Source organism: Schistocerca serialis, chromosome 7 (assembly GCF_023864345.2).
Source record: "Schistocerca serialis cubense isolate TAMUIC-IGC-003099 chromosome 7, iqSchSeri2.2, whole genome shotgun sequence".
Classification (NCBI taxonomy): Eukaryota; Metazoa; Arthropoda; class Insecta; order Orthoptera; family Acrididae; genus Schistocerca; species Schistocerca serialis.
In genome coordinates this window covers 267,053,360-267,077,760 of record NC_064644.1, presented here as the reverse complement: position 1 = coordinate 267,077,760, position 24,401 = coordinate 267,053,360, and the positions used below count along the sequence as shown (strand labels likewise).

Genomic DNA, 24,401 nt, shown 5'->3' with positions numbered 1-24,401 from the left:
TTCGTGTTTCTTATTACTGTTCCATTTTTTCCATGCCTTTAGTCGATTGTCAATTGCTTCATCACACTGCTCGTTCCACCTTCTGTGTTTTGGTATTCTTCGTGGTTGTCCCATTTCTTTAACTGACTCTATCATTGTTTCTTTAATTTCTTCCCAATTATCCATTTTTCTTGTGTTTAGTATATGACAGAATTTGTCCTGCTTTTGCAGGAGAAATTTAGTGTTTACTCTTGGAAATCTTCTTGGTTTTGGTTTAGGTTTGTTCCAACAAAACAAACCTATATATATATATGTATATATATCCCTAACGCCCTAGAAACTTTGCACGTGTGCGATATATATAACAGTAAGTAAATGCTTTGGTTTAAAAAGTAGTTTGTTTGTCGGCATTGAAAAAGGCCAAAAACAATGATCCACCTCAAAGTCACCAATAAAATATCTCATGTAATAACATTTGTCATTTGAATGTTTTCCTGTGTTCTAATCAGTTCGCTACATTCGCTCGTTGTGAACACATATCACCAGTCTAGTGCTCTTTTCCTGTTCAGATCTGTGACATCGATGATACTGCTGCATTACGCCTAAAACAAACGAATTTAGTTTAGAAAAACGAGCACAGATAAATCTTTTGCATGAGCTAGGGAAATTGCAGGTGGAGATTTCGAAAACTGTGAGATGTTCACTCCGATATGAACAATATGCTATTGAGAGATTCCCATGAGCAGTTCACATGTTAATAGACCCAGAAACGGGTGGAAGTGGATTATAACAGACTGTGAGGACCGAATGATAGTAAGAGAAGAGGAAAACCTCTTTAGACCTCGCTGCTGAATTGTCTGAAAGTTTCAAGAAAGCAATATCTGCGCGCACCACTCGTAGACGACATCAACAAGCTGTTTTAAAAGGCTGTAAAATCAGGAAGAGGCCATAGCTGTCTGATAGGAATAGAAAGCTACAGTATGAGTGGGCTCTAAAACACCAAACAGGATTGTTCAACTATCGTGTGGTCTCATGAGCCAAAAATTCAGGGTAGTTTTTCAACCTGATGCTCTAACAACACGTACCAGTTTGGGTAGAAAACAAAATGCATTAATTTAAAAACTCATGAAAGTATTCTCTACCATATTTATTCACATTTCTGATTTTTGGAGCACTGGGTGTGACCTATGTCCTTCGCCGGATGGGCAAGGAATATAACCCAGAGTGTGTTGTACCAACTGTAAAACGCGGCAGAAAGAGTGTCGTGATCTGGGGCTACATGAGCACTGCAGGAGTGGAACATATGGTCGTATGTGAAGGCCGCATGGATTCCACAAAGTACATAGACGTCCTAGAATCTGTTTTACTGCACTGTTTTACAACCCTTTGTGGCGATACAATCATCGACGGTGTTAAATTCCAGCACGATAACGCAACCTGTCACAAATCTGTCCACACAATAACCTCGCTTCAGGAAATTAACATTGAGCTTCTGGACTGACCTTCCCAGTTACTCGACTTGAGCCCCATAGAAAATTTATCGGGTGTATTGAAGCGTAAAGTCAGGTAGCACACAATTAATTGAAGAAAAGAATTAAAAGTCCACCTGCGCCTTGAGTGGAACGACATAAGTGCCAAAGATGGTAAAAAGCTGGTGTAATCTCTATCAAAAAGAATTTCTGCTGTAGTAAGGGCGAAAGGTGGACCCACGAAATGTTGATTTCGTGCTGCTAATAAACATAGTAAACTCAAACAAATTGTTTTCATTTATTTAATTTTCTTATTTTTCACAACATTCAAAGTTACCTAGGGTGCTCAATATCTTTGGGCAGGGGTGTGTCTACATATATCCCATGAGACTTAAAAATTCTTATATGCTGCAAAATAATGTAGTTGGCATTCCCAGATAAGAATTAAGATGCATTACCTGGTGAAGCAAAAAGTGACAGAATGGAGCGATATCCCCCTGGAGCAATATCGTAGTTGGGGCAGCGAACTGTCTGGTACCAACTCAGCAAAATGACGTCACAGGGAGAGAGGTTTCATCACTGTGGTGACTATGTACCATCAAGGAACAAGACTTATTTATGAGGCAAAGACGCTCATTCGCGAAGCTAACTAAGCAGAAGAAGCTAGCCAGCACATCTGAAGAGTGAAGTTGCACTGTGTTACAACTTGGCAAGGTTCCTTCGGGAGCTGATTGAGAAGGTCAGAGTTAATGAAGTCATTGACGGAAAATAGTGAAGACTGCCTATCATGAACTGCTGCGTCTTCCAGGGTGGGGCTGCTGCTGTTGGAGCGATAACAGCCAGAAGACTCTCATAATGAAATGAAATGTACCTATGGCAAATATGGCCATGAGACTCCTTCTGGAAAGTTTGGCCTCCTGGTGCAATGAAATGTACCTATGGCAAATATGGCCATGAGTCCCCTTCTGGAAAGTTTGACCCCCTGGTGCAAGACTTTTCGCTTGACACCACATCAGCAACTCGTGCGTCAATGATGATACACTTCTGGCCATTAAAATTGCTACACCACGAAGATGACGTGCCACAGATGCGAAATTTAACCGACAGGAAGACGATGCTGTGATATGCTAATGATTAGCTTTTCAGAGCATTCACACAAGGTTGGCGCCGGTGGCGACACCTACCACGTGCTCACATGAGGGAAGTTCCAACAGATTTCTCACACGCAAACAGCAGCTGACCGGCGTTGCCTGGTGATACGTTGTTGTGATGCCTCGTGTAAGGAGGAGAAATGCGTACCATCACGTTTCTGTCTTTGACAAAGGTCGGACTGTAGCCTATCACGATTGCGGTTTATCGTATCGCGGCATTGCTGCTCGCGTTGGTCGAGATCCAATGAGTGTTAGCAGAATATGGAATCGGTGGGTTCAGGAGGGTAATACGGAACGGCCTCGTATCACTAGCAGTCGAGATGACAGGCATCTTATCCGCATGGCTGTAACGGATCGTACAGCCACGTCTCGATCCCTGAGTCAACAGATGGGGACGTTAACAAGACAACAACCATCTGCACGAACAGTTCGACGACGTTTGCAGCAGCATGGACTATCAGCTCGGAGACCATGGCTGCAGTTACCCTTGACGCTGCGTCACAGACTGGAGCGCCTGCGATGGTGTACTAAACGACGAACCTGGGTGCACGAATGACAAAACGTCATTTCTTCGGTTGAATCCACGTTCTGTTTACAGCATCATGATGGTCGCATCCGTGTTTGGCGACATCGCGGTGAACGCACATTGGAAGCGTGTATTCGTCATCGCCATACTGGCGTATCACTCAGCGTGATGGTATGGGGTGCCATTGGTTACACGTCTCGGTCACCTCTTGTTCGCATTGACGGCACTTTGAACAGTGGACGTTACATTTCAGATGTGTTATGACCCGTGGCTCTACCCTTCATTCGATCCCTGCGAAACCCTACATTTCAGCAGGATAATGCATGACAGCATGTTGCAGGTCCTGTACGGGCCTTTCTGGATACAGAAAATGTTCGATTGCTGCCCTGGTCATCACATTCTCCAGATCTCTCACCAATTGAAAACGTCTGGTCAATGGTGGCCGAGCAACTGGCTCGTCACAATACCCCAGTCACTACTACTGATGAACTGTGGTATCGTGTTGAAGCTGCATGGGCATCTGTACCTGTACACATCATCCAAGCTCTCTTTGACTCAATGCCCAGACGTATCAAGGCCGTTATTACGGCCAGAGGTGGTTGTTCTGGCTAGTGATTTCTCAGGATCTATGCACCGAAATTGCGTGAAAATGAAAGCACATGTCAGTTCTAGTACAACATATTTGTCCAATGAATACCCGTTTATCATCTGCATTTCTTCTTGGTGTAGCAATTTTAATGGCCAGCAGTGTAAAATGGCGATGAGGACAACACAGATACCCAGGACCACGGGGGAAAAATCCGTAAACTGGCCACGCATATGATAAAGAGTCAGAAACACTACTACAAGACCACGAGCTGCTGAACGACGCTCGTTAGCATTCCCCAAATCAGAAGCTCATTTCAGGATTTCTCAGTTTTTAGATAGTCTGCAGGTGTGTAAATGAAACCAATCTAACTCCGAGTCGAACACTATTGGCAGTGCTCAATGATGTAGCCATTCAACTACTCTGCTCTTGGACTGCAGAAGCTGCAGTTATCCCCGTGAACAGAAAAGATGGAATGCAGACTATATGACGTCTTCACACCACCAAGTCACCTACTGGGTGACTACCTCCTGATGGCATCCACCTTCCTGGGGGGGTGTGCTTTCGGATCTGGACCGGTAGCTGCCTGGTGTACTGGGACATAACGCTGGTTTACCTGTATGTGTACATGTTTTATTTTTTATGTCTATTTTTATCCGTTCATTCGCCTAAGTAGTTTACGGCAAAGATTAAATCGGGCTACGCCCACAGCAATCAAGCCTGTAAAGCTAGCGAGAAAAGACGAACAACATTAATTTTCCCTTGTTTGTAAAAGCTCCTATCGGATGTTTCATCGATCTTGAACTGTCTGTCTTTTCTTGTCCATGATAGATAGAGGACGTGGATATCTGTTTAGTTCACTAGTAATGTCAAAGACATTAATTCTTATGGTAGGAATTCGATGTCACTTATTAGTTCCTTATTTCACCTGATTTGTCTGCGTTACCGGTGCCTGTAATACTTCGGAGAAGCAAGAAATTTAAGCAGAGAAACCTGGACGTCGTAACATTGTCTAACTTCAAGGCTCGAACAACTATCAACTAATAATACAATATTATACGTTACACATTTTTCGTATAAAAGAAAAATCATAAGACTCACTGCCTGGAGTGTGCATCGCTGTTCGCAAAATAGCTGAGACACGTACTCTCTAGAGAACTCACTATTGTTGCAAATTTTCATCGTAGTTATTATTCTTAAAATTATTATTAATGAGTAGAACCGGCGACCATTCCATTGACGGTGCCGCAGATTAACAGCTCTAATAATTAAATGACAAAAAACATTTTGTGTTATCAATATATTGTACTAATTGTTTTTATTTACTTTGTTTCATGATTGGAATACTGCCGAGAGGAAACCAAGGTCAAACACCGCGTGTTATGCTTAAATTACAAATGGTTAACCGGAGGAATTGTAACAACAACATTTAAGAATGTAGAAAAGAACTTATACCTCGCATGACCACGCTTGTTACGCCTCGATTAAAAGTAGTATCAGTACCTTGCTCTATCCAGTCATAAATTTGAAGCATTTTTCTTTAAAGCAATAGAGTTTTGGCTTAAGATTATTTTGATTTTTTGGGATGTGGATACAAAAATTGTAAACGGCAACAAAAAGCTGAAATACTGGCGCAAAGTACACCGTGTACTGATCGGGAAAATTCTCGAAATCAGTATTAAGATTAATATTCAATTTCATTTCGTATTTGGATCTTTCACAAAGATTCACAAAACGGAACCAGTTAATAAGGTTGTGCTGACTGATGAAAATAGTGTACAGATACAAAATGTCCCCACAGTGGGTGTGACGACAAATGATAGTGGCACCGAAAATATCGATCATTTCGACGGCAGCCGGGAATGTTACACAAATTCAGTTTATGCGGACGCTACCATGCTCACGTTAGACAAGACTAGTTCCCACATCTCACCGAGAAGCATTTACTCGCTTGAAGCAACTGAAAGATCCGCTAGTGCGAAATCAATAAATTGCTATTTCTCCATGCCACGAGCGCTTGTTTCAAATGTGATGGAGCAAGACACGGTAGTTACACAAGAAGCTAAGGCGTCATCAATGTATTCAATGCAGGATATGTATGAAGGTCTTACTCACATAATTAAGAATTTATTTGATAATTTTTCTACACAACAAATCGAAAAACTTTACGAAAAATTTCGTATTTCTAATAATACACGAAAACAAACATTTGATGGTTTTAAGAATTACCTACCACTGAGGTTCGATAATTTAAGACAAAATGTACACCGTATCTTTCTAACGATTTAACATACAAACTTCAGATACAGGGAAGAAACTAAAGGTGAAATTATTCGCTGATTTGTGTCAAGAGATAAACAGCCTAGATCAAAAAGTGTCATCTATAGACGAGGCACAAGGGTAAATTGCAAGCAAACTAAAGATTATAAGTGTCTTGCAGACTCAGATGCAAGAGGCTCAGTCGGAAATTTGTGAAAATTTAGGCACCGTTAATGAATTGCAATCTAAATGTAAAGATTTACTGGAAGTAGTACTGGAGCTTTGGGAAAAAATGTGTAATTTAGATTTATTCACTAAGTTCATAAAGAAAGCACAGAAACATCGAAAAGGAGATAAATGATTTAAACGACAGAGCAGAAGCGGGAATGTTAGAGAAGGGTACAATACTAGCACAGAAGGTTATACAAGAGCATAAGAACCATGCCAAAGTAGTTGAAGAAGTGGTAAAGGAAAGGGAAAACGAATTGACTGGTAGGATTGAGCTAGGCTTAAAGGCAGCGCAAGAGAAGTTGCAGAGCTGCCTAATTGATGTAGCGATAATACTTATCAACTATTTGCTACCAGCCCTTCAGACGGAGAAGAAAAGGATTACATAATTCAACAGGCACTGCCAATGTCAATGCCAGTTGCGCAAACGTATTCAGAATATAATCAGCTACATCCGAACAACCCCACGACGGCAACAGACAATACTGCATGTTTGTCTACTTTATTAGCGAACGAGGGTCTGCTCCGTCATAGGCAATTTCTGATTTTTTCGACAGATGGTAAGAGAATGAACAGCGTCGTGTTTATAAGAGCTTTTTGCAACGTGTTACGCCACAACTGGACAGAAGCAAAGAAGATCCAGTTCGTTGTTGGGTTCACACAGAGCCCCACCACCCCGCCCCCCAGTAGCCTCTCCTCCTTGATGACTGTCCCTTTCCTGACAACCTCAGAAAGGCCAACCACTTTGCCTCTCACCTATCCGATGTTTTTTCCATCCCAGATGATCCCAAATTTGATTATTCCCTCTTCCATGAAGTCATCAACCATACGAATACCTCTGTTCCTCCCCTTGCTCCTAGCTTCCAATACTCGGGCCACACACCACTTTCTGAACTTAACACTCCCATCACTACACAGGACATCAGCCTCATACTCCGCACTAAATGCAACACTGCTCCCAGCCATGGCCGCATTGCCTACTGCCACCTCAAACACTGCCCCCCCTCCTTCCTTGCAGTCCTTGCCACCCTCTACAATGTCATCCTTGCCACCGGTTTCTACCCCAACCTGTGGAAAACCTCCCGTATCCTGATGTTCTCTAAACACAACAAGCCTCCATCTGATGCCTCTTCCTATCAGCCTATATGTCTCACCTCGGTGTCCAGCAAGCTCTTGGAATCCATTCTTATCCAGCGCATCCATCACCATCTCTGCCGAAGCCATCTCCTCCCCAACACCCAATGTGGCTTTCGATCTTCCTTCTCTGCCAAAGACCAACTCCAACGCCTCACTTTCCCTCCAGTTTAACTACCGCTGCTCCGCCATTTTTGTCTCCCTCGACCTCCAAAAGGCCTACAATTGTGTCTGGCATCCTGGTCTCCTGTTTAAACTTCAAACCTACGTTCTTCCTGTCAACTACATCCGTCTGATGGCCTCCTCCCTCTCCCGCCACCCCTCCTACGTTACCATCCATAATGCCGATTCTCACACCTTCTACCCCTCTGCAGGTGTGCCCCAGGGCTCTGTTCTCTCCCCTCTCCCCAACCTACCCCCTCCAGAACACCTCCTGCAGTATGCCAATGACACCGCATTCCTTGCCCTCGCTCCTACCCTCCCACAATCCCAACACCTTCTACAGAATTATCTTGACCTTTTTGCTGCATAGTGTAACCAGTGGCTCCTGAAAATCAATCCTTCCAAGAACGTGGCAATCATCGTATGTCGTACCACTCGCTCCTTCCAGCTCCTGGATTTCTCCTTTACCATCTGCACCCGTCCTGTCTGCCTCTCCCCCGCGCTCACCTACCTTGGCCTCACCATTGACTGTCACCTCACCTGGATCCCTCATCTCCGCTCCATCCAATCCAAAGCCCACAACTGCCTCTGACTCCTCAAACTCCTCTCTGTCCGAACATGGTGGTTGCACCCCTCTACCATCCTCCCACCTACAAATCCTTAACCTGTCCCATCCTCTGTTATACCAGTCCTGCCTGGATATCCGTCCCCCGCCCCCCCCCCCCCCCAAATTCTATTAAGTCCCTCCAGATACTTGAGTGCCATGTACTCCGCCTGTGTCCCCCACGCAGATCCTCTACAACCTCATTCCTTTCCCACATGTGCTCCTATTCCTAGAACATATCCGCATACTCTACACCTCCCGCCGACTTGATCCCCCTCACCCCCTGGTTGCTCCTTTCCTCTCCAATCCCTGCCCTCTGCCACGCCTTTACTGTTGTGCTCCCCCTACCCTCCATCTCTACACCCTTCATCTCCTTTCCCAAGGTGGCTTCCGTCAACTCCCCCTCCTGGATGATGCCCTCTCTCCCTCCATTTATCCCACCTATCAACTCTGATCCTCAATCCCCCTCCTTTCCTCTGTCCTTTCGCTGGACTCCCTCTCCCCCCCTTCCATCCTGTTTTCTCCCCACCTAACCTCTATCTGTCTCCCCTCCCCCCCCCAAATCCTTTTGTATACCCCTCCTCTGCCTTTCCCCACTCCTTGTTATGTCTACCCAGCACCCGCCCCCCCCCTCTTGTGGGTCCTCATCCTCCATCGGCTCCTTTCCCCCCTCCCTCCACTTCGTTTTTTCCTCTCCTTCCTCCCCTTTCCTTTTCCCTCATCTGTACAGGTTCCCCCCGTCTGCCCTCGGCTGTGGTATATTTGTGCCAATTTTTTAGTGCAGTGTTCAAGTGAATGTTCAGTGTTGTTTGTCTTCCAAAGTGTTGCGAACAGAAACCACGCTGTCGCTGGGTGTGAAGTTTGTATCTCTTGCGAACAGAAACCAGACTGTCTCCTTGTTTTTTTAAATTATCTGTCTATTATTTTACCTGTCTGCTTCATATGTACTTTATTAACATCATCAATCCTTTGTTTTACGTTTTAAGTTCTACGATTTTCTGCCATTTTACCATTTAAGTCATCGATTTTATCGCCTGCTCTTATTATTTATTATCTTCATCTTTTCAAAACAAATTCTGTAGGCTGAAGAGCGGTGTACTAAGCTGCTGCCAGCCCGCCCCCTTCGGGGGAATCGAAACTCAATAAAGAAAAAACAAAATCGCCTTACACGAGTGGCATGTAAGTTTTTAATTTAGTGGGTATATATATATATATATATGTGTGTGTGTGTGTGTGTGTGTGTGTGTGTGTGTCTATTTACAAGCATCTCGCTACTGACCAAGAGGGAAAGCAGCGAAACCTTACAGTCCACACTGTCAAACTATCATGCCAATTAATAGCTAGAAGCAATAGCAGTAAAAGGAGACATTAAAAGTAGTGTCAGTTTAAAACCTGCTAACTAAAAGTCGACAAGTAATCGAGGCTTACATCAGATACGGCCTGACGCATATTTTACATCATGAAAGACAGTGAAGTGGTTATTCAAGAATAGAAGTATATTTATATATTTTATTTATTGGGTGACTTTAAAAACACGCGTAAATTTAATTGTGTGGTCTAAATGAAAAAATTGTTAACTGATATTTACTTTGTAGAATATTACGTGAAAATGAAAATACAACAATATGATAATTAGCCTCGGCGTATTTGTTCTTTAAAGAAACTGAAATTATTGTGGACCCACACAACACTCGAAGAATACTCCTCTTACCATCATATTCAGGCTTTGGTAATCGAGTCCTGGCTCTCGGCATAAGCTCAAAAGTAAAATCTTAACCCTTTCAGACCTGAGTTTTTATTTACTTATTAAAAAAATATCTGACATCATTTTTACATTCAGGTGACTCTCCTGACAACATTTTTCTAAGAAAAAATTTCACCTGATCTCCAGTTTTCTAGATATTAAATGTACACAATTGTGTTCATCAGGTCTCGAGCTTCATGTCATACATTACGGAAGTTAACACTATGGATCAAGTATGCCACTCTTTATTTCCCTTTAAAACAAAAGAAACAATAAAAATAATTCCAAATTACAGTTCTTATTTAAACAACAATGGTCAAAACACTGATTTTAAAGTTTCGCATGAAACTGCAAAAAAAAATTTCTCTCCTTTTGGAGACACAAATGTACTTTACATTTTCTGCACTGAATTCTAGAATGCCCTGTACATTTTGGAAATTTGCAGCGAATTGGAGCTCCTACATCATGCAAAGGCAAATGATCAATGGAATCAAACTGTATCTCTAAAGCTGCTCATAATTCTTCTCTTCTTCTTGGTATGACTCTCACGTCTGAAGCCAGTTCTTCATCAGACAGATGCCCCCTCTTCTTTTCAGTCACTTTCTTCTGGCACAGTATCAATCCATCTGCTACCCTGATATGAAAGGAAAGAAGGTCCATTTGCTTCTTCTTTTGGATAGACAGGTTGTCTGCATCTTGTCTGTATGCCAACCAACTTTGCACGATGGCAAAGTCAACAGCATGAAAAATCATATGGAAAGCCCATTTTCGAGATCTGATGAAAACTCTGTAATAGCTTGTCAATTGATCAAATAGTTCCACACCATCCATTGCATGATTGTATCTTCTCACTATTTCAGGTCTTTCTACTGTTACATATTTATGGTGTTTTTTGTCCCAACACTCAACTTTATCCACTGAGCCTTTACCAACAAAGTTTCAACACAATACAACTGGCCTATAGTCTAACCACTTACACATGGTAATGTCATCAGCACTAGTGATTTCTTCCCAGTAACCTCTGGTTTGTTTCATTATTGTTTTATGATCTGAAAAAGGCAAGTTCTTTATAGATCTGTTTTGATGGACAGTACCTGATGCATTGATATATTGATACAAAAGGAAATCTTGCACTATTCCACTCTTTTCACATGAAGACTTTGATTCCCCATGGACTTGGTTTCCCTTTGACATACTGCTTTGCAGAAAACTTCCCAGTGAAAGGAATATTTCCTTCACTGACACCAACATTCTCTTCTATAGGTAGTTCACTGCAGCATTTTCGAATGGCTGAGTAAATTGGCCTGACTTTGTAAAATTTATACTTATTTTCAGGTGGCTTTTCCAGATTGTTCACCAAGTGTAAATTTGTTCGTAATTCTAAAAATCTGTCTCGCGACATGTTTTCCCAAAATACATTTACCTTCATGCTTGTATCTCAATACATTTATAATCTGGAAATTTCAATGTGCCAGTCAATATATGCAAACCAAATAGCATCTCTTATGCTTGAGGAGTTGTCTGCTTGAATGAGGTTTTGCCTCATTGTAATGCATAAATATGAGTATGTGCTGCCATGCTAGTGAACAAATCATCTGGAATATATCTTTTGAAGTATTGCATTGGAGAACACAAGAGAGACTCTTCGAAATTTGGAACTTTGTATGTTTCTGCAATGGTACTTGGAGGCTTGCGTTTCCATTTTTTGGATTCTTTAGGTGTCACCATCATGTTGTCACACAGGTTATTAAATTCTGGGTTGTTTTCATTGCATAAGAATTTCATTTCATCATCCACCACCTCTCCATCATCTTCATCTTCAGATATGGTGTCTCTACGCACATAATTCACGCCCACTTTATTTGCTCCAACACGTCTTACTATTTGTGGAGCCTGCCTTTCAATAAGTGGTACACTCTCATCCTCATCTCCTCTCAAACTAATGTCAGAAACGCCACCATTTTCAATTATGTCCATAATCAAGTCCCAATCTTTCTCCTCAGAAAGAAATTCCTTATCCATATTTGTAAGACAAAAGTCAGCAATATAAAATAAAATCATATGTACGGGTCAGTTATTCTCCTTTCTTGCTGCTGATACTGAAATTAATTGAAATATTTCCATACATAACTACCATAGCCATGCAAATATAGCTGACACACATTTTAGGTTATTTTTCCTATTTTACACCATTAAGGGCCTGTTGTACACAAATGTGTACATTAGTCTTACCTGATACATAACACAAATATCGAGTGAATAAAATTGCTGAAAATTCCACTGAAAGAATGTCTAATGTTTCCAAAAGAAGGAAATCACACAAAACATTCATAAACAAAACCCACAACATGACTATTATAGCAATTAAGTCAGTGAGTAATGGCTTCCCACAGAGAGACAACACCAGAGAGTATATTTTGCTATGTGGTTCACAGACTGTTCACAAGATAGCAGCAGCTGCTGGAGCATGGCTAAAAGAAACATACACACATGTGAAAAGTGGGTTTGGATGCACCTGACATTTCTTGTCAGCGAAATATTAGTGAACAAACTTTATGTACACAATTGTGACCACCAGGTCTGAAAGGGTTAAAACTAATGTTGATCTCCGCTTCGGTTTATTGCTGTGAAAACATGTTTGTTAAATGTTAAAGCGGGCGATCGCTGCTCTTCCGCTATGATTTCGCTTTTTAGATCGACGCGTAATGGTGTCCGTTGAAGCAGCGGCCGCTTTTCTTGTGGAGCTGTAAACGTCTTAAGAAAAATTAAACCAACGCAAGGAACATGACAGAGGGCTCATTGTACACTGAAATGACTCAAACAGAAACTTTGGTGTACTATATTAACACGGTTAAGAGCATAAAAGCTTACATTACTTTCGTGCAGCAAGATGTCTGCTTCGTAACACCAGAAACAAGCGAAGGAAGAGGAAGAGAAGAACAATCTAGGAGCGTTCTTCTCCCTTATTAACATCATAGAGATTATTACATTCTACGAGTTTGCTCCTTGATACTAAGATTAAAATTTAATATTTATAATGAAACATGGATATTTTCCGCCGCCTATGCAGTCAGTGAAACACATAAGATTCGCGTACATTTATTTCATCGTATAATATTTGTCGTTCCAAGTTTTTTTGTTTTGTTTTAAATGTATTTACGACACAATCGTCGCTGGGACGGCACAATGCCCCCCAAAATGTTCGTGGCACATAAATTTTTTTAATTGTGGGTCACGAATATTTCTTTCCGTGCGTCCACAGCCCTCGCACACTTTGGAAAGCCATTACGATTCACACTTAGTAACAACTTCAACATCTCGTCGAGATTACAAGTTCTTTTGGCTTTAATTTCCATTCGTAGTCATTTAGACAAAACATGAAAGTACACAGTATTTAAACAAGATAAACACTGCATACACAGGTATTGACATTACAATGAATGTGGCTTGGTTTTCTAAAACGATGTAACTAAATTGCTAAACCGAGGTCGTATCGTACTTTGACTTTTTGCAATTCAGATTGTGCTTACAGGCACACATATATGGGATAGTGTAATATTTTGAAAATTCGCAGGGATTCTGACTATTCGCTCCCCATTTGGGCAAGGCCTGAGGGAAACCCCGGGGAAAACCTAGGCAGAGTGATAAAGTGACCCATTTTCATACTTACTGAACTATAACTTATGCAAGATCTCAAAATGGTTCAAATGGCTCTGAGCACTATGGGACTTAAATTCTGAGGTCATCAGTCCCCTGGAACTTAGAACTACTTAAACCTAACTAACCTAAGGACATCACACACATCCATGACCGCGGCAGGATTCGAACCTGCGACCGTAGCGGTCGCGCGGTTCCAGACTGTAGCGCCTAGAACCGCTCGGCCACCTCGGCCGGCTGCAAGATCTCAATAATAGAATAGGTTGTGTTTGATTTTTGCTATGATCTTGGTGAACGTGTAGTTATGTATGACAAATTGCTCACTCGTTGCGTCGAAAGCTGTTCTCCGTCGTGTTGTTGAGGCTGGTTCCTGGCGGTGGTGGCTGGTAACCGTTGGAGGCAGAGAGGTCTACGCCCAGTGCGTGCAGACGCAATACTCGCTGACGCGTCGGTTGTGGCCAGCTGATGCAACGCCTCGGTATCTGTCCGCAGCTGGGCGAGTGGGAGTGGAGTGGTGTCGCCCCTCCCCCCCGGGGGGTCGCCCCCCCCCCCCCGCCCCACCCCCGCTCGCTGACGAGACTCAGCACAGAGCAACTCGTCTCCGTCAGTGAACATAGAAAATCACACATACAACGTAACACTCCTTTCCCGCTACAGACGTTGTAGCTAGTAGGAAAAGGACGAATCATTAATCTGGCAGCTAATGTGAAGCTTTCGCCGGCCTTGAAGCTAGCATGTCCTGGCAGAACTCATGACATGTTTTGCATTGATGCGCAGTTCGCACGTTACATTGTTTTCGTGTACACATCTCACTTTACTTTCGTGAATGACACTTTATTTCACACATCGCACTTGCAGGCACATTTCAGCGTCCAATGACGAGTACGTTACTATTTAGCAAGTATCCGTTGCGCCGCTGCGTTCACTGTATTTCTAACAGTCTGCGCATAGCAGATCAAATGCGTATTGTTCGTCTAAATGAAAGTATAGTCTGTCTCAAAGACATTGGCCTTGTGTTCGTTTTGTGTTAGTTTCCACACTTTTAGAGAACAAACACACACAGTTTTTCGTGCACGATATTGTCGTCTTCCGTGTCTTTTCACTATATAACGTTCAGTATCTGCACTTCACCGTCTACAATAAAGAGCTTAAATTTTACAGTTTCACATAGTTCAAGGGTAATTGTCTCAGCTAGCAAATTCGGCACTGACATTTTTAAATTCTAGTCAGACTGTTTTTCAGTTCACTCAGGGTTCTAGAGTTCTTTCCTTTACAAATTACAGTTCATAATTATGTTTTGCGTACATACAATATTTTTCCAACAGTTTTTAGACAATACTATTGTATTTTCGTCCTATCTGTGGCGAGTTCCATGTCACTTTTTGCACTTTGAGTCCCATGTCGCCGGCCGTGGTGGGCAAGCGGTTAAAGGCGCTACAGTCTGGAACCGCGCGGCCGCTACGGTCGCAGGTTCGAATCCTGCCTCGGGCATGGATGTGTGTGATGTCCTTAGGTTAGTTAGGTTTAAGTAGTTCTAAGTTCTAGGGGACTGATGACCTTAGAAGTTAAGTCCCATAGTGCTCAGAGCCATTTGAGTCCCATGTCACGCTCGACTTTACAAAAACTTTGCCTGTACTGTTATCTATGTATTTTTCACTTATTTGTGTTTCTTTCTGACGTCTAAGACGTTTACTTAGGCTCAAAGTGCAAGCTCCTATGTTTAGAGCTGCAAGAAAAAATCTTTGTAATTTCAATCAAGGTTGTATTTTACAAGGGCCTAACTTTCGATTCGTATCTTAAATGCGTAATTTCGTGTACATACAACACACGAGGTATCCTTGGTGTCAGCGCACCTTACTCTCACGTTCGCCTTTAAAATCAGTGCTCACACATCTCCCATTTTTTATCAAAATATTGCCTAAGGGCATAATATACAACATTTATATCTACACACTTATTCGCCAACAAGAAATAACACTTTTTCTAAACACTAATGGAAAATTCAAATCAAAATTCTTTCAGAATTCTGTGCTGTCATTCACGCTTGGATAAGTCTTTAGAATATACACGAATTTATGTTGTGCATTATATTTTTAAACATTTGAAATGATTTCATCAGCAGTATTGCTCTGCACTTGGTACAGTTACTCACATAAATTAACTTTTAAAGCATGGTTTTTTCTATACACAACTATTAAAATATTCTGTCTTCACACTAGGGAAAAAAAATGTATCACAAGTTTAAACTACTATTTACACATTTAGGTACTGCTCTACTGATCAAATCCTTTTAAATCTCTATACGTATATAGTCCTCTGATTAACTGCCTCCTTTTTGGACTTTGGGACGGTGTGGTTCGCATGACAAAACGAGCTATGAGGCACTACCCCTATGTTGTAGGTATATCCCTTGATAGTACCCGGCCTCTCTGCGAACACATTCTCGTATTAGCAACTGAGTCAGTTCTTTTTACTGTGTAGGAGACAAATATTCCGATTCTAACGCTTTACTATTTATGAGTTCCCTTTTTACTTCGGTGTTCTGATTTGTAAATTCATTGGTTCACATAAGCCTGCGCCTAAATGCATAACCTGTAAACTTTCATAATTTACTCGAAAGCTTCGGCAGTACTTGCCGTGGTTCTTGCGTGCGTGACATTGACAATATGATTCGCTTACCATGTTGACAAGACTTAGTTCTCCGCACAAGAGGTCGATTATTGCGTCCCTGTGGCGTAGGAACTCTGTTCCCAGGATCCAAGAACCATCAGCTCTTAAACTGATAACGAGCGCTTTATGGCTTCATTTCCTACTCTGTACTGCCGACCGCTGTGACCGAGCGGTTCTAGGCGCTTCAGTCTGGAACCGCGCTGCTGCTACGATCGCAGGTTCGAATCCTGCATCGGGCATGGATGTGTGTGATGTCCTTAGGTTAGCTAGGTTTAAGTAGTTCAAGTCTAGGGGACTGATAAAATGGTTCAAATGGCTCTGAGCACTATGGGACTCAACATCTGAGGTCATCAGTCACCTAGAACTTAGAACTACTTAAACCTAACTAACCTAAGCGGTCGCGCGGTTCCAGACGGTAGCGCCTAGAACCGCTCGGCCACACCGGCCGGCGGGACTGATGACCTCAGGTGTTTAGTTCCATGGGGCTTGGAGGCATTTTGACCATTTTTGAACCCACTCTGAACTCAACCTGCATCTGGTGCCTAACCACTTGAGACTGTGCGCCGATTGTGCCTGTCACTCGGCAATTTTTAACCGGCAAGGCAGGTATACTGTTATTTCGACTTATACAATTCTAGACTCAGGACGTTCTCCGACGCACCTGTGTCTACTATCGCCTGGACCGGAACGCCGTAGATATCTGCTTGTAATACGGCGTGCACGACAAAATTGGAAATTTGTGGCAAGGACTATGGGACAAAACTGCTTAGGCCATCGGTCCCTGGGCTTACACACTAGTTAAACTAACTTAAACTAATTTACGGTAAGGACAACACACACACCCATGCCCGAGGGAGGATTCGAACCTCCGACGGGGGGGGGGGGGGGGGAGGGGGGGGAGCCGTACGAACAGTGATAAGACGCCCCAGACCGCACGGCTAGTACAGCGCTGCCCTGCACATCTTGATCGGTTTGTTCACACTTCTGAGGCACGTTCATTAATTCATCCTCAATGTTAACTTCATTATTGTACCATTTTTAGATTGTCGTCTTGTGTGTGGAATGTGCCCTCACAACACCCTATCACAGCCAGCAATGGAGAGCAGATTGTGGCTGGTTTTAGTTTGACGCGTCGGTTAGAGAGGGTTGACAGTTTGTCTGTCACCTCCACTACCCTCACTTTATGATTTTGATTATTGTTATGATTGTTGGGTAGGCTGTTTTGCCTCCCCTGTGGTGTAGTTTGATAAGCCGTATTATTTTGATATTGTTGCTGGTTGCTGTAACCAGCCGTTATATTCGAAGGTTGGTTGGAATTCTGTGCCCATTGTGGCACCGTATTTGGTTGCCACTGCGCTGGCTGTTTGTTGTATTCTCGCCCTCGGTTACGGTTACTCCGCCACTGCGCTTTACCGTTACCATTGTATCCATGGTTCATACACTCGTCGTCACGTCTTTTCCTACACTGATTCGTATACCCGTTACTATTATTCGGCCCCCGAATCGGTTGCCTCCATTCGTTACTGTTACCATTACCATTAGGTGTTGGTTAACACCGTTGCAATTGTTTTCAGCTTATTGCTTACTACAAACTGCATGATTAAATTTACCTTCGCTTTTCTTATCTTTGATAAGCAAATCTACAGAGTCAACAACCTCCATAAACTGTTCAAGGTCATATTCAGGTACATCAATAAAGTACTTTTTATGTCACTAGGTAATTTTATTTTAATTGGCCTTATTTTATCTCGGTCCAACATTGATTCATCCTGGTATCTAGTCTTATTAATATGCTTTTCAAGACATTTGCGAAGGGTTCCCAGTCTTGGATTGAACATCTCAGAACTGCATATAATTGGACCAGAACTTTTGTAGAAATGCGTACTCAAACTGCTGCATGGTATGGCATCTCTCGGATGCGTCCGTTACCCAGAGGGCCGCGTCACCTTGTATTAGTGATACGATGAATGAAATTCTTTGCCTTTCCGTCCATCCCCGTGGAAAAACGTTACGGAAACTTTTAATGAATACCACGGAGTGTACGGTACGCTTTCCGTTGTTGAACGGTTGAAACTGCCTATGTTTAATCACATTATCCTACTTATGGTACGGTAAATGACCACTGTCCACTTCCATCCTTATATCCGGCGGTGAACAGTAAGTCATTCCGAATTCTGAATTGCTGTTGTCAATCAGTGGTTCATGCGTGTAATCGCTCTGCACATTGTTTGTGTTATTGCTCGTTTCCAAGCCAGGAATCTGACTACCGGTCTTCGACTATCGGCTTGCTTTTCCAGTTCGGTTAGTCCCCGAGCGACATCTCTTTGCCAAGCGGGTAACTCTGCTGGTACACGCGACTCTAGCTGAACTAATTCTGCTTGAGTTGCGGCAGCGCTGGCTTCGGTCTTCGCGCTCAGATCCGTTGTCGCTTGTTCAACAGCTGATTTTACGCTTACTTCGATCGTTGATGAGATTTCGTGATCCGTTACAGATAGCCACTCATCAAACTCTTTTTCGACCTTCATTGTTTGGCCGTCTAGATGTTTGTCTCTGTTCTGACGTGCCCCAAGCTATACATTTTCGACACGACTTGCCAAAATTTAAACTTCATTTTTAAGGCTAGTGTGAGCTATTAGCAAATTTTGCATCTGACTAGTTAGGTTTTGAACTAAATCCGGTATTTCTTTGCATACGCTACGCATTACCACAAGTTCGGAATGTATGCTACCGAGTTGCTTCTCTAAAATCTGTTCTCTTTGTTCAAGTTTTTTACCGAGGATTCCTCGTGTGCGTATGGCCTTGATATTTCGCACAAAATTTTCAGGACTCTTGCACTTTAAGCCTTACCTTTTTGTTACAGGTTTTGCTGTTTCAATTACTTTCGTTTCCTTTCTCAAGAATATCTTCTTTCTTTCGTCTTAGGGTGTTAGTTGTTGTGCACGAAAAAATTTTTTACATTGACATTAATACAACACAATGGTTATGCAAGTACATAAATCACATACATATATAAATTTTCATGCGCCGAAGTTGGGCGCCAAATGAAATGGGTATTTAAGAAGAGTAGTATATTTATTTATTTACTTCAATTATTGGGTGACTTTAAAAACACGCGTAAATTTAATTAGTTGACTGCGTAGCAGCGAGGAGAGCTCCGCCTACCATCCTAAGGGAGCCATGGGTCTGATGATGGTTTTGTAGAAAGAACCGAAACCGGTTACCTGTATCATCAAAACATACATGACGTGATCAAGACTGAACTTTAGTCAAAATATAACAATTAATTGATCACTGCTTTCCAAAAATGTTTACCAAAATTGTGCTTCAATAGGTGCCCGGCCTTATGCGTGGTGTAGAAGGCGGGTATAAGACCCTCTTTTCTAAGCCATTTGCCAGTCTTGTCAGATACAACATCTACATATGGGATTCGGCAAAAAAATTTTTTTAGAGTTATCACTATTAGTAGATGACGTGGTAATCCCGTACAGCTCTTTGGAAGCGGGGCGACAGTTTTAGTATCGTCCTGTCCTATGCTGTGTTACACAACCGGAGGCAGGCCCGTTTGTTGTTGTTGTTGTGGTCTTCAGTCCTGAGACTGGTTTGATGCAGCTCTCCATGCTACTCTATCCTGTGCAAGCTTCTTCATCTCCCAGTACCTACTGCAACCTACGTCCTTCTGAAACTGCTTAGTGTATTCATCTCTTGGTCTCCCTCTACGATTTTTACCCTCCACGCTGCCCTCCAATGCTAAATTGGTGATCCCTTGATGCCTCAACACATGTCCTCTCAACCGATCCCTTCTTCTAGTCAAGTTGTGCCACAAACTTCTCTTCTCCCCAATCCTATTCAATACCTTCTCATTAGTTACGTGATCTACCCACCTAATCTTCAACATTCTTCTGTAGCACCACATTTCGAAAGCTTATATTCTCTTGTTGTCCGAACTATTTATTGTCCATGTTTCACTTCCATACATGGCTACACTCCATACAAATACTTTCAGAAACGACTTCCTGACACTTAAATCTGTACTCGATGTTAACAAATTTCTTTTCTTCAGAAACGCTTTCCTTGCCATTGCCAGTCTACATTTTATATCCTCTCTACTTCGACCATCATCAGTTATTTCGCTACCCAAATAGCAAAACTCCTTTACTACTTTAAGTGTCTCATTTCCTAATCTAATTCCCTCAGCATCACCCGACTTAATTCGACTACATTCCATTATCCTCGTTTTGCTTTTTTTTGATGTTCATCTTCTATCCTCCTTTCAAGACACTGTCCATTCCGTTCAACTGCTCTTCCAACTCCTTTGCTGTCTCTGACAGAATTACAATGTCATCGGCAAACCTCAGAGTTTTTATTTCTTCTCCGTGGATTTTAATACCTACTCCAAATTCTTCTTTTGTTTCCTTTATTGCTTGCTCAATATACAGATTGAATAACATCGGGGAGAGGCTACAACCCTGTCTCACTCCCTTCCCAACCACTGCTTCCCTTTCATGCCCCTCGACTCTTATAACTGCCATCTGGTTTCTGTACAAATTGTAAATAGCCTTTCGCTCCCTGTATTTTACCCCTGCCACCTTTAGAATTTGAAAGAGAGTATTCCAGTCTAAATTGTCAAAAGCCCGTTTACTGGAAATGTAATTCAACTGCGACCATTCGCTGCCAGTAGCTGGAGTCCTGCTGGTTTCAGTTGGTGACGCAGCTCATGCTCGCCGCTGCCCCGGTGTACCTGCTGACAACAGCTCACTGGGCTCTGCAGCTCACTCTTCCAGCGTGACTACTTCTCTGTATCTAACATGAATAGTAGTACGGTTCAACCATAGAGTAAATATCTCTGGAGTGAGCATTGCGTTCTGCGCATGTTGTCAACATTAAACCAGGACTGTCTCGTGTTTTCGGGACTTCGCTGTGCGTGTGTGCTTTCTGCAGCTTTTGAAGTTTATAATATCAAGAGTTTTTGTTGTGTTTCACAGTTTGTTGATAGTGTAATAGCGATGGTGAATTACTATTGTTGTTACGGATGCAAAGAAAAATATGTGAAAGGAGGGATAGTAACTTTTCATGGCTACATACCATGTAGCTCTAATTATAGTTATCAAATTAGTAAGAGACGCTGTATATGTTTAAGAATTTCGAGACGCATTATAATTAAGGCTTGATTCTGTAGACCTATTTTTCTACGATTTTATGACTATATAATAGATATTACGGCTTGTACAAAAGCTCACAAACAATCGCTGCCTCTCGTAAATTTGCTGGTGGGACAGGAAGGAGAATGGTTAGTTGTTTCAGCAAATACTATCCTCCATGAATTTATCAGTGACTTGTCGATTATGTATAAAGATTACTGAGTCTACTATTTATTTAATAAACTGGGAGCAAGTACGTAAAATGCGTTAAATAAATACTTCAAAGTGTCACCAGTAAGAAAAATTGTGCTTTAGGTTGCAAAAACGATAAAACAAATACGCAGAAATAGCAAAAAAAAAGGACGAATTAGCAGGGATATAATCGTTAAAGTCTGGCAAATTCGGTGTTTTTCGGACACTTGCAAAAGCTCTAGCGTCGTTTTGCAAGACTATCACTGCAAAACTGTACGTCAGGCTCTGTAATACTATAAAGTGCCGTATCATACCGAAAACTACAAAAAATCGAGTGCATCTGAACTGTGACACCTATCGCAAAGAAGCAGGATGTAATATCACTTTCCCTTAAAAGTTACGTAGCTGGTTTATTCCCGGTATCAAATGGACACTGTTAAAATGTCTGCGTAACATATATAAATAATCTACGACACGTACGAAAAGAATCCGTCTGTATTAGGGATGTAGTGAAATTCTAAATATACAGGGCGCTATTCGGACAAACACACGACGTCCCGAGAACACGTGACCACGCCGGCAATGTATGTTGACAACACAAAATCTGTTCTGCGCATGTGAATGCTCACTCCAGAGATATTTACTCTATGTGTCCAACCAGGGATGTTTTACCAGCGGTTCACTACTCGATTTCACTAAACACCTCTCACAACGCACGTCCTGGTGCAAAAGGTGGTATTACTTCCCGGTCTTCACTCAGCTGTTTCCTCTGCCGCAGTAGAGGATGCACCTGCACTTTCTACTGCTGAGATATTGGAATTAGAGAGTCTTAGTAGTTCCTACATTTGCAATGTCAAAGAGACTGTAGTCCAGTTGTTGTACGTCGAAGAGACTTGTCAGAATTTTACATGAGATTAAACGTAACATTACAGCTGTTGAAATGTCAAAGTGTTAGACATTGCAATTCGTACATATTTCAGTTGCTTTCGGACCTGGCAGTTCATTATTAGAAGACAAAAAACGACGAATTCCAAGGCTGCAATCCTTGCTAAGCTAGTCCAATGCAGCTTGTGTTACAAACCATGAGTGAAATTGCATAGGAGCGTCCAGTTCAGAAGATGAATGCGGTCGTATTTCCATTGTGCATAAGCCACAAGTATCGTATGAAAACACTTTGAAGTCTAACGCATTGAAATATGGTAGTTTTTTATCGAACTATTATCCATTCTTTACAAAAAATGTTCGCCGTATATGACTCCTTTGACATTCATCCATTACAGGTGACAAGATTTTGCACAGGTCTTCCATATATCTTGTGAAGATATTGCTCATGTGGTGTCACCGCCAGACACCACACTTGCTAGGTGGTAGCCTTTAAATCGGCCGCGGTCCATTAGAATACGTCGGACCCGCTTGTCGCCACTGTCAGTGATAGCACACCGAGCGCCACCACACGGCAGGTCTAGAGAGACGTACTGGTACTCGCCCCAGTTGTACAGCCGACGTTCATAGCAATGGTTCACTGACAAATACGCTCTCATTTGCCGAGACGATAGTTAGCATAGCCTTCAGCTACAATTGCTATTAGAATACGTCGGACCCGCTTGTCGCCACTGTCAGTGATAGCACACCGAGCGCCACCACACGGCAGGTCTAGAGAGACGTACTGGTACTCGCCCCAGTTGTACAGCCGACGTTCATAGCAATGGTTCACTAACAAATACGCTCTCATTTGCCGAGACGATAGTTAGCATAGCCTTCAGCTACAATTGCTACGACCTAGCAAGGCGCCGTATTCAATTGATATTTATTATGTGAAGCATGTAACATCAAGAGCGATGTTCTACAATTGTGGATTAAACTTAAGTATTATATCAACTACGTACTTTATTTGCAGTTCTCAAGATATTGTCCTGTTCCAGACCTCACGCCAGTCAGCGTGTAATTAAACGCGTGCATTTCGGCCTCCTCTAGAAAAACAGTGTTGGCTCTTCTGCCAAAACTACAGCTCATTATGAGACAATTCTTTTGTTTTTCTTCCTTCTTTTCTTGTGCTTCCTTTTACTCTGTACCTACGTATTTGGTTGTCTAGAATACTTTTTTTGTTCTGTAATATGAACCGTTACTATGTTTTGCTTCATTTATATTGCTACACGAACCTTCTTTTAACTGAATGTGCAGAAGTTTCAATGTGTGTTTCAGTTTCTTTATAATGCTTATGTGTAATGCGCAGTGTAAAACTAAATGTAATAAGCAGCACCCACTATGTTTACATGTGGCTCCCTAAACAAGATTTCATAAACAGTTTCAAGAACATCGTTTTTGGTTGGCCATGTAAACACTGCAAAACCTATTCTTGAAATCCGTTTCTAGTTGCCGCTTTTCCACTTCCACAATCGATTTTCTCTCCCATGTAAATTCACAACCGGTTTTGAAACGCGCATGGACTGTCAGATTTTCAAAATATTGGGCTAACAGGGATGGAGTGACCTATTGTGCAGTGGAGTAGAAGCAAAACCATTTGACTGAGCATGAAGACATCTGCCTCTATCCTTTCAGAATAGAATACTATACAGTTTATACAGTTTTAAAACTGTGTGTGGAACTTCAGAAACAGAAAACTGTGTGTTTGGATCGATGTGATCGCACACAAAATAACATGGAATTATACATAAACTATATCCCATTGGCAATAAGAGTGGAGGATTACATTCAAAGCAAGACGATGTTTCTATGGCAGTTTCATGACTGATGAAGTTACATTACAGTCAATCTGGGTAACTTTGTACCACTTTTTACCATTATTTGAAAATACTCAGCACGAAACAAATTACGTATCACAACAGACATCGAACATTTTACAAAAAATAGTTCAAATAGCTTTGAGTACTATGGGACTTAA

General features: G+C 42.0%; 1 protein-coding gene across 1 annotated transcript in view; it reads right to left on the bottom strand.

The window, feature by feature from the left end:
• The window catches only part of LOC126412439 (uncharacterized), a 91,219-nt gene extending 77,267 nt beyond the window's left edge, over positions 1-13,952 (bottom strand). Inside the window, exon 1 of the mRNA XM_050082037.1 lies at positions 13,824-13,952. The gene's annotated coding sequence lies outside the window, so the exon portion shown is untranslated. The remainder of the gene's footprint in view (positions 1-13,823) is intronic.
• Between the last annotated feature and the right edge of the window lie 10,449 nt (positions 13,953-24,401).